This window comes from Melanotaenia boesemani, chromosome 12 (genome assembly GCF_017639745.1).
Source record: "Melanotaenia boesemani isolate fMelBoe1 chromosome 12, fMelBoe1.pri, whole genome shotgun sequence".
In the NCBI taxonomy this organism is placed as follows: Eukaryota; Metazoa; Chordata; class Actinopteri; order Atheriniformes; family Melanotaeniidae; genus Melanotaenia; species Melanotaenia boesemani.
Genome location: NC_055693.1, coordinates 14205067 through 14215479, shown reverse-complemented (window position 1 = coordinate 14215479; position 10413 = coordinate 14205067).

Sequence of the window (10413 nt, the reverse complement as noted above, 5' to 3'; positions counted from 1 at the left end):
CAAAGGTTAATTTCAAACTGCTGTGCTCCCCCTGAGGGGTCTAAGAGTGACGCACAAGAGAAATCAGAGCAAACAGCTGCTGTGCCCTCCATTCATTTGACTTTTTTACCCTCTATATTTCAGTAGTTTTTTCTCTGCGTGTCTGTCTTTATAGATTCCAGCTGTCTGCCACCGTGAAAATTAATTTTCTTTATCAATTTTAGAGTGTTACTGCTGGATACAGAGTAATAAAAGCATGAAGCTGAGAGAGATGAGAGATGGCAGGGGTCTCTGTCGTTTCATCAAATGACACGTTTGTGATTTATATGTTTTGACGGAGGAATGACGCAAAATGAGAAAGTCAAAACTAGGACATGTTCTCTTCTTCTCTGCTGTGTCCTGCTCCCACTTCACAGCCTTTAATAAAAACCCTGTGATTCCCCCACAATGTCCTTCATTGTGCTGTGTTCCTGTCAGCAAAAGACACATTTCCTATCAGGGATCAACCCCAGGAATCCTTCTCCCAGATGCAAACTTGGTGGTCTCAAGGGGAAAGTCACCTTAGCAGGAGTTAAAGGGGCATCTGATGCTGTTATACAGAAATATCATGAATATAACAGCAAAATATAAGTGCAAAACCCAGCTATTTGTGCAGTGTGCCTGATCACAGTCTTATAAGTGTAAAGCAGAAGATGTGAACATGGTGAAAAGGTACAGGTGGAGTTGTTTAATTTTCTGTTCAGTTTCATACATGCGTTGTTGTGTATGTGCTGTGATGCCACAATTAGATAATTACATGAAATTTGAGTACAAATGTGAAAAATGAGACAGCAATGAGGGATCTATTAGTTTAAGCTTTTCATTACATGCACATAAATGGAAAAACATGCGTTAAAGACTAGTTTATAACATTTTTATTTGGACACAAATTACTAATAGGCAGAAATCTTTGCAATCATATCCATTACACATACAGTCTGCACATGACTGCAAAGGCCGCTGTTCTTGATGTCACACAGCAGGAATACAACACAGCCTTCACTAACCAAACAATGGTTTGTGTTTTCTTAACTCCAGAGATACTGGAACACACTGAACTTGTGGGTCATTGTGTTGTGCTACAAACAGTTGTAAACACTGAAGTGGAGAGACCTGTTGCAGTCTCAGTGGAGATAGTTTAGCCAAAGTTCATCGTTCAGCTGTTCTAATCTTATCCTCCACTTTGTCTTCTACCTTCATTCAAATTCAGATTGTCAAAAGTAAGTGTGAAGAAATAAAAGTAGTTCAACTATGTCTGAGGCCACATTTGCTATAATCTATTATCACGTCTGATTTGAATCAAACAGAAAGGCCTCATTAATTAGTCAGTATCCTTTCTTTAATGATGTCGGACACTTTAAGCAATCATCTGTGGTTGTATTTATATAAGCAAATGACAGGGTAAGATTGTTGTACATTTTAGTTGTTAAGGGGTTGCCGGTCCTGACATCCTTATGATGTGTTGAGAACAGACACAAAGTGAACTGTGCAGCAGGATTACATGTTAGGTCAGTGAATAGTAAGAAATGGATTCATCTTTGCACTGGAAAAAAAAGAGTAGATGCAGTCATACTAATACAAATCTTTCAAGTTCATTCAATTTGTATGAAGTTATTGAAGAATTAGTAACAAATATGATGGATCCATGGGCTTACCTGATAGGGCTTATCAAGTAAGTTATGAAAATATGTATCTTGGTCTCACATTTTAGTTGCTCCCTCATATGAACTGGAAATAATAGGACCAGCATCACATCAGTATGTGCTTACACATACAATATATAACAACACTGAATAAGCTGAATGACAGCAGTGTTGTTGGTTTGACTGGAGTGACCCATAGGACCTACTTGAAGGCAAATTCTTATATACAGTACACACAGAGCATCTACTGTATGCACAGTGAAGGGCTACAGATTTCATCCACTTGTCCACTTGCTCCGTCGAACATCACAACAACGTCACAAAAAACAAAGAATAAGCTTTCTAGATTGTATATCAGACGAAGAATCAGCACTGTTCTGTTCTTCTTGCTGTTGTTCTGCAGGTGTGTGAATATATTCTTTGGTTTTGATTTACTATTTGGGCCATGACTCTCTCTCTCTCGCTCTTTGTCTCTCTCTCTCTCTCTCTCTCTCTCTCTCTCTCTCTCTCTCTCTCTCTCTCTCTCGCTCTCTCTCTGTCTTTTTTTAATTAGAAGTGTTGAAATTGAATAGTTCTTTAGATCTTTCAATAGAAAGCTTCTTTCAGTTACAATTACACCTCTAATCTCATTGTTGCTCTGCTACAATGGCAATAAAGATCTCTTTCTCCACATCTCTATAAAGACTGCAGATGTTCTCTTTTTCACTTTAGTGATTCCTCAGGGCACAATTACTGACCTGAGCTGTTCTTTGAGTAATTCATAATTTGTTGAATATCAGCACAGGAAAAGCATTAAAGACTCCACCTGTAACACAATTGTTACTTCTTCATGATTTTCAGCTCTTAAACTTTTTTATAATCAGCAGCTTTGATTGTCTTCTTTTCTTTTCCTCAAAGCTTTTTAACTTTTTTTATTTATTTATTTATTTATTTTTACAGAGCAAAGACAAAACGGTGTAGACTCCAGTTTATTGTCCAGTACATAGGCTGGAGAGCATCTATTCTTCATCATTAGACACTGGCCTGTGCTATTTTCAACCCTATTGATTCCCCAGAGAGGAATTACAATGATAATAGATCAGAGGCTGAACCATTTTCCCTGATGACGCAAGTAAAACTTCCTGAGAAAAGGACTGTGACTGCATTTGCTTTAACCCAGTGACTTCACTCCAGTGGGTTAGATAATGGTGGCAGGGAGGTGTGATGGCTGTATCAGCGGAGTTGTTACTGACACTGGCAGGGTCACCGAGGGACGAGAAGCCTGGGTGACATAACTGAAAGCAGCAGATCATTGACTAAACTCTTCCATCACTACCACTGTGTGCAATCTCAGAAACTGACAAGTTTCAATTTGCACCATTTTGACAGAAACTTGCTATTCACACCACAGTGAGTGTGTGCTGTGTGTGCATGGCAATGTCAAGCGATTGTTGGCAGGCACATTGATCACATCTTTCTTGTAGATCACAGCATGTGACTATATGCACTAAACAGAGAGCAAACATTAATTTAATTGTAATAACTGCACAATCTCACAATATTTCAAGTGTAGTAACAATGTACTCAGATATTTGATCATAAACAAAACATTCAAGCTATATTTCCAACTTAGAATATTTAAATAATGTATGTTTGCGCAAGTAAGCTGCAAAGTACTTCTGCAACTAAGTTTGCAGCCATGCATGCTAAAATTATAGCATGCTAAAATAAAGTTATCACATGAAATACACTTGACACAGCTGTGGAAACACAACCAAAACAACATTAATCACCTGAGATGCTTTAACATGCCAACAATATGCAAACACTGTTTGATAATGAGGAGATTTTGCTCCACAGCTGCTTTAATTTTGTTAGTATTTGTGCGTGACTGGTGTTTTAATTACAGCGTCAGCTAACTAATTTTTATGGCCCACTCCAGATGACAAGCATAAACAGCACCTAACATCAGCTGGAGCTGAGGAGGCTGTCAGTAATTTAATTGGTGAGTCATACATTTATCACATGCTTACAAATAGTGTCAGGTGGGGTTTTGTTAGAACTGGTGGGTAAATATGTAAGAATTGTCTTTAAGCGTCATGCACACTAAACATATTCATATGAGACTTTTACAACCATTCATTAAAAGAACCAATTAGCCCTGCTTACTGCTTACTTCAATTATATGTGGGCTTATTTTAAGACTTTTCTCAGGTATAAATGCCTCCATGACTTCTTGTGAATACAACACTCCAACTTGACTCCAGAACTGTATATGTTCAATTAGAGACACACAGAACTGAGCAGTATATCAGTGAACTGAATCCATATTTTACACATCGTGCTTTCGGTCAAACATTAGAGACAGAGAGCAGAGACAGGTGGACAGAATGGTAAGGAGGTGATAGTGTGATAAGTGCTGATTTCTATCTTAAGCTTTAAAGAATTATACCACAACTTAAATGTTGATTGGAGGCAGGTTTCCTTATTGTTAAATCAGAATTGCTTCTGAGTGCAAGTTTAAAATTAACAGTGGAGCAATTTAGCTTAAAATGTAAGCACTCCAAGGACACTAGTAGTTAAAGTACAGTGTCGAAGTAAGTAGTGTGTGCTAATTTGGCCAAATTCTAGCTATAACATTAGTCCAGTCTTTTTTTGTCCATTGCATCTGATAGAAACACTATCACATTTAATATTAATTTATTTAGATTTTTAAGTTTTGCACACTATCAGCTTGATCTAGAATCATTGGTGTGCAAACCAGAGAGATATGACACTTTAATATGCACACCCTAACATGACAAATCCTAGCTTAACCCCTACTGTCCTGAATATGAAAGGGAATTTAAACCATAACATGCAGACAGTAGAAAGGGAAGATGGTCCCACTTGAAATAAAATCAAAGGGTTGACTTTCTCAATTTATTTTCCCAAACAACGCTGGAAGAAACCTACCTACTGTATCATGATGCAAGTCCAGGTTTTCTTCTCTGACGGTTGCAGTGATTTCTTTGACATCATGTTTTGTATTTTACAATAATATTCTGGCTATATCTGACTCAGCATACTATTTCTCCTCAACTACTGTGGTGATCTTCTATGTGATCTTCCCTGTAAGTTGTGAATGACTTTTGGGTTTACACCTTGTTACTAAACTCAGTCAGGCTTTTCCTATTTTCAAATACTTCAGTATTTGTACTCTCAGTATTGAAACTGACATCTCTCTCTGTGAAGACTAATCATTTCTAAGAACAGCTTTAACACAATAAAACTAATTTGCTTTAATTTGTGCTTCTTTATATGTTGATCCTGCAGTATTTTCTATAAATATATTGAGTACTCTTGGATATTGTTCTTCACTTGTAAGCAGCTGTAAATAGGTGTCAAGGTATATGTTGTTTATGTTACTCAAAATAATTTAGGACAGTCTCATGGAATTGCTAGTATTTATTTATTTATTTGCAATCCTTAGCATAGTATATTATGGTATTACTCTTCTATTTACTTGTTGTTGTTTTTTTTATAATATAGTAAAACTCAAGGACCAACCTAAGAGTATGCGCTCACAGCTGGAGGAACATCTTCTGAAACCATGCACACTGTGCTGCAGCGTTGTGCGTTTTTGCATGCAGCCACCTCCTGACACTGTTTGAACAGTGGCTACATGATCTTGTAAAGCAGTCAGCCTGGGTTTTGTGCACTGAGGGTTGACAACTTAATGGAAGGAAGAAAAAATCAGAGACAGAAGTAGGAAAGTACAGAAGACTGCTGACACGTTAGAAAAATGGGAAAACTAAATGTGTTTTCCACAAATTAATGCCTGTGTAAAGGTTACAAACTGTTTTACAGATTGAAAATAACTAGTTTATACTTTGCCTTTGCAGGAAACGGGTACTGTACTCATCTGGTTTTCATGCAACTTCATGTCTCTGCACTATTTCTGCAAGATGTGAATCAACATATACAGAAAAGATCTCAACATCCATGTCTCACTAATAACACTGTCCAAAACAACTTATTTTCCACATAATAAGTGATTAAGTAAACACATGAGTGCTGGGGAAATGACTGCTTATTGTTTATGGTAATATTTGTAATTCAAAATAATGACGATTAAGGTTGGAGCCATGTTCAATTTGTTTCTACTCTGTCTTTAACCTGACTGATGCTGAAAGTCCAGTCTCATGGTGAATCAAGAAAAAAAAGCATGATCCATTCAGTTGCATGATTCATTCAGGTGCAGAACAACAAAATGGGAGGAAGTTTTAAATGGTTCAGGTAGAACAGGTTTGAAAAGTAGCTGATAATTAAACCATTGGACTAAGTTGGTGACAACTAAGAATGAGCTGAGCTTGACAGTGTGGGAAAACAGAAATGTTTAATATGAAAAATCCAGAAAAGGAGGACAGCAGTGAGGAAAACTATGTTCCTTATTGTCTATGAAGGTTCTCATTCCTCTACATCATGGGATCCAACATAGTTTGAGTCAAGTCAGCTGGACTGGATTTAGTTTGTTGAAGATGTTTTGCTCTCATCCAGAAGAGTTTCTTCAGTTCATTTCAGCCATGGTTGAGACTCATGACTCACCTGAGGTCTCGGTGGAATGACCATTGTCCATAGTTTCACTTGAGAATAAGTGGGAAAGGACTTGTCAGCTATTGAACTTCTTGTTGAAAACCCTAACAAAAAGTTGACACCTAAAAAGCCTAAAAAAAAGGTAAAGAGCAGTTAAAACAAAGCTCAAATATAAGATATAAGAAAAACACAGAAACGGGTGACAGACAGGAGGAAAAAAGGGAGTTTTTTTTGATGTGGCACAATGTATTGAAGCAATATGTTTCACAATTCTTTCTTTCATAGTTAGTTATTCATTGACTAATTTTCAGAGACTATAAAACAGTGTTACCGTTTCTAATATACAGAAGTTATCTTCAAACTGATATCAGTGTCATCTGACAAGAAGATGAGCCAACAAAAATGTTGAATTATTCTTTTATTATAATGAGAAAGAGACATTCATCAAAAATGTTTTAGTAGTTTATTGGCAATGAAAAATAGGGACTGAATTTTAAAGATTATTGCTACAATAATTTACACATTATAAACTTACATTTTTGGCCTTATGACCCTGTTAGGTAAAGTTTAATCACTTTGCATCAACCTCTAATAGATTACATTAAGTTCAGGCAGAGCGTGATGGTCCAGACACAATAGAATAATCTCTGTAATGTCACAAGCCTCTTTACAGATGGACTGTAGATTTGTCCTACAAAAAATGTCACATCATCAAACAAACTCAGGTTCCGCTTGTGAAGGTCTTTACAGCCTCTCCACTGCTTGTGATGTGACATTAACTCTCCAACTGGTTGCAAAAGACTCTGTTAAGCTCACCCTTGCTGACTGATACTCAAAGCACCGAGCCTGAGGCAAATAATTAACCTTTGATTCTGCTGTTCTCGGTCGGTGAAGGAAGCTTTGAAAGGACGAGATGAATTGGCATGGACCTGCGTCATTCTTAATTTAAATGCACTAGCTGCTTTTTGTTGCCAGTAACACACACTTTGAGTGATATGTGGCACAGATGCTTTTACTTTCTTTATTACGTCAAAGAGCAGTCAGATCTGAGCAGACACGGACAGACATGATGATGATCCAGACGAGGGGGAAAAAAAATATTTGCTTCAAAAGGAACTAATACTCAACCTGGCATTATAAATTATAGCGATTCCAAGCAGAGTATGGAGACTGTATTGTCCTTATTTTTCAAATGGTGAACAAGAGCATGTGAGGTTCCTCACATATTTTTTAAATACCCTAAAACATAGTGTACAGAACAAAACTGAATCCACCTCTGTAAAAAATCACTCAGATGTTAAATTACTCAAAATTATATATAATTTTTCCTGCTTAAGCTGAACTTAAATTCAGTCTTATGACCACCACAGTTTTCTTGTCTTTGGCATGTGTCTAATTCCATTTGGCTCTGCATGGTAAGAAGTTGTCCAAACAAGAAATAAACCAGACAGTGAGACTTCTAAAAATGCAAGAGAGAAGTTTGAATATAAATAAAATAACAAATAAAGACATAATTGTAGCAGGACGTGCATGGTCTGTAATGCAAAAATGAATTAGACCGGTCTGAAGTTAAAGAAAGAAAGATGCCAGATCAGAAGACTCTCTGAGGAAAAGAGGACAGTTGGGGAAAGCATGATGTGACGTCTGTGGTTATCCATGCCACATGGTTTTGCTATGAGTGGTCTGCCCTGTAGTGGCCCTATTTAATAATGGAGTTGATGGTTCCAGTTTCCAGTAAGTGTCATCTCCATGAGGAGTCAGTATTCAGTGACATCGGAGCTGTTATTTGAAACAGTTCTTCATCAGGAAATGATGGCATGATGACAAAGCAAACCCTTTCTAATGAATCATAAATAGTGTCAGAGGAGGCTGGGAGATGGGAGTATAACGCTTCTCTTTTTCTAATCTGTTCATCTTTGTAGATTAAATGTTGTGAGTAAACAGGTAGGAATAACTTAAATGTGTGAAGATTTTTTTTTGTGTTTCAACACAAATACTTTCAAGTACTTTTACTGCTCCTTTTGAATCGCTAAGTCATTACTTTGACATTTTGTGATCATTTTAATCATTTTAATGATCTAAAATTTTGTGAATATTTTTTGTGGTTGTTGTGACATTATATTGTTGATTGATTAAAGATATGTTAACATCAAAAAGAAAAAGAATAAAAGAATCCCTGGGCTAGAGGTCCCTTTTGCTTCTTTGGGCTTCTGGGTTTGTTTCTGTTTGGACTGTTCAGCAGTAATGCATCCATCCATGGAAGGAAACTGGTCATTAGGGCAAATGCAAAAACACTTTGTAAATAAATGCAAGCCCAAAAGACAGTTTGGAGTAAAACATTTAAACAGGATCTTAAAAATAATCTCATCCAATTATACCCAGTCACAATACACCCCCTACCCTTCATTTCTATAGATTTTCCTCCTCTAACACACCTGATACAGATGGAATGGTGTTCACCAGGTTTTTTAGAGGATGAATCAGGTGTAAAACATGTAAAACATGTAAAACATGTGGAACAAGCAGGGTCAGAGGACCAGCGTTGGCAAATACTAGTTTACATTATGCTGTGAACAGAATTTCCTCCATGTTTCCATCCTAGTTGGTCACCTCTGAGATTTTAAATACAAAGCATGTCCTTTTCACCTCTGACCAGCTCTTCTATTTCTCACGAGTAACTGTATTATAACTAGAAAAGGATTTGAACTGTAAATGGGTGAAAAATAAGTGCTATTTCTGACTGAAAGCAGCATGAAGGTGACTGAATCTCACTGCAGCACAATGAACTGAATATGCTGAGAGCATGGTACTTAAAAATGTACCACATGTGATCTCGCTTACCGTCTCTCAGCAGCATGTGCTATTTCTGCCTCCTTCTGGTTGTTTCAGACACTGCACACGGATAAGGAACGTACCAGTACAATACCTATCAATTTATTCATCCTTGCAATGACTGGAGCCCATCTCAGGTGATGTTGGGCAAGAGGTGGGGTACACCAGCCCTTAGTCCATCGCATGGCCAACCAGGAGGCAAACAAGAGAACCAATCATGTACACTCACTCACTCCGAGGGCCAGCATAGAATCACCAATTAACCAATATGTATGTTAGAGAACCTGGAGAGAACCAAGACGTGCATGGGGAGAACATGCAAACACCTTCATGGTTTCTTAAATATGAAATTAACTTACATCTGCTTCTTCTTCCAGACTTAAAAGGCCTGACTCTAGGAGAACATCTTTTTTCAATGTGAATCTGCTTCACTGAAATTCCCATTCTGTTTCATGCCATACCTGTACTAGATGCATATTGAAAACAGTGCTGTACATTCACAGCTGATTTAAACAGGGGAATGCAAAACATCCCTTTGTGAATAGTGCAAGTGAAGGAGAAATTTCAGGTAGGATACAGAGACCAGGAAACAGAGGCATGAAAGGGAGAGTTTATTAACAAGTTGTAAGCTGTGCAAGCTAAATCAGGATGGTTGAGTCTGTAAACCTTTGCTGGAAGATGTTACAGAAGGGAGCCTGGAGCTGAGCTCAGCAGGTTGAAGGTACAGAGTTGAGTCAGAAACATTTAGAAGAGGAACAGTGGCAGGAGGGATCATTTTCAGTAGGTTTTTGAATAAGAATACTTAGGAGCTGAGCCTAGTATGGCAGCATGGCAGAAGTGATGATGCAAGACACATCCTATTATATAATTTCTCAATTTGCAAACACTCAATTCCTCTCCTGAACTCTGCCCCTCATGTCTTAGTCCCTTCCACCAGGGATGGAAGAGAAGGAGACGAGGTGAGAGGCATTTATCAAATGAAGCATCCTTGCTTAGAAGCCGTCACTTTAAACTAAGGTTTACAACATTTATAATTACTGTTAAATCAATTTACAGTGTAGGACTTTTGTAGCACTTCCTCTTGTCCACCTCCATTCTCCAGCCTCCTCTCATTTCACTCCTCTCTCTCCTTCAGGTGCATTTCAGGATTTAAAATGACCTTTGAAAATATTTCATGTCAGCGATTTCTGGGTCACAGGCAGGAGGAGACGATGAGATTAAAATTAGACAAATGAGAGAGGAGAGGGGGAGGGTCATCTCATTTATCTAATTTTTCCCTCATCTTTTCTCTCTTCCATCTCCAAGCCTTTGATCCAGAAATCAATTTAAGCAAAATGCCTCAGTTTCTATCGTACACCTGGAGGAG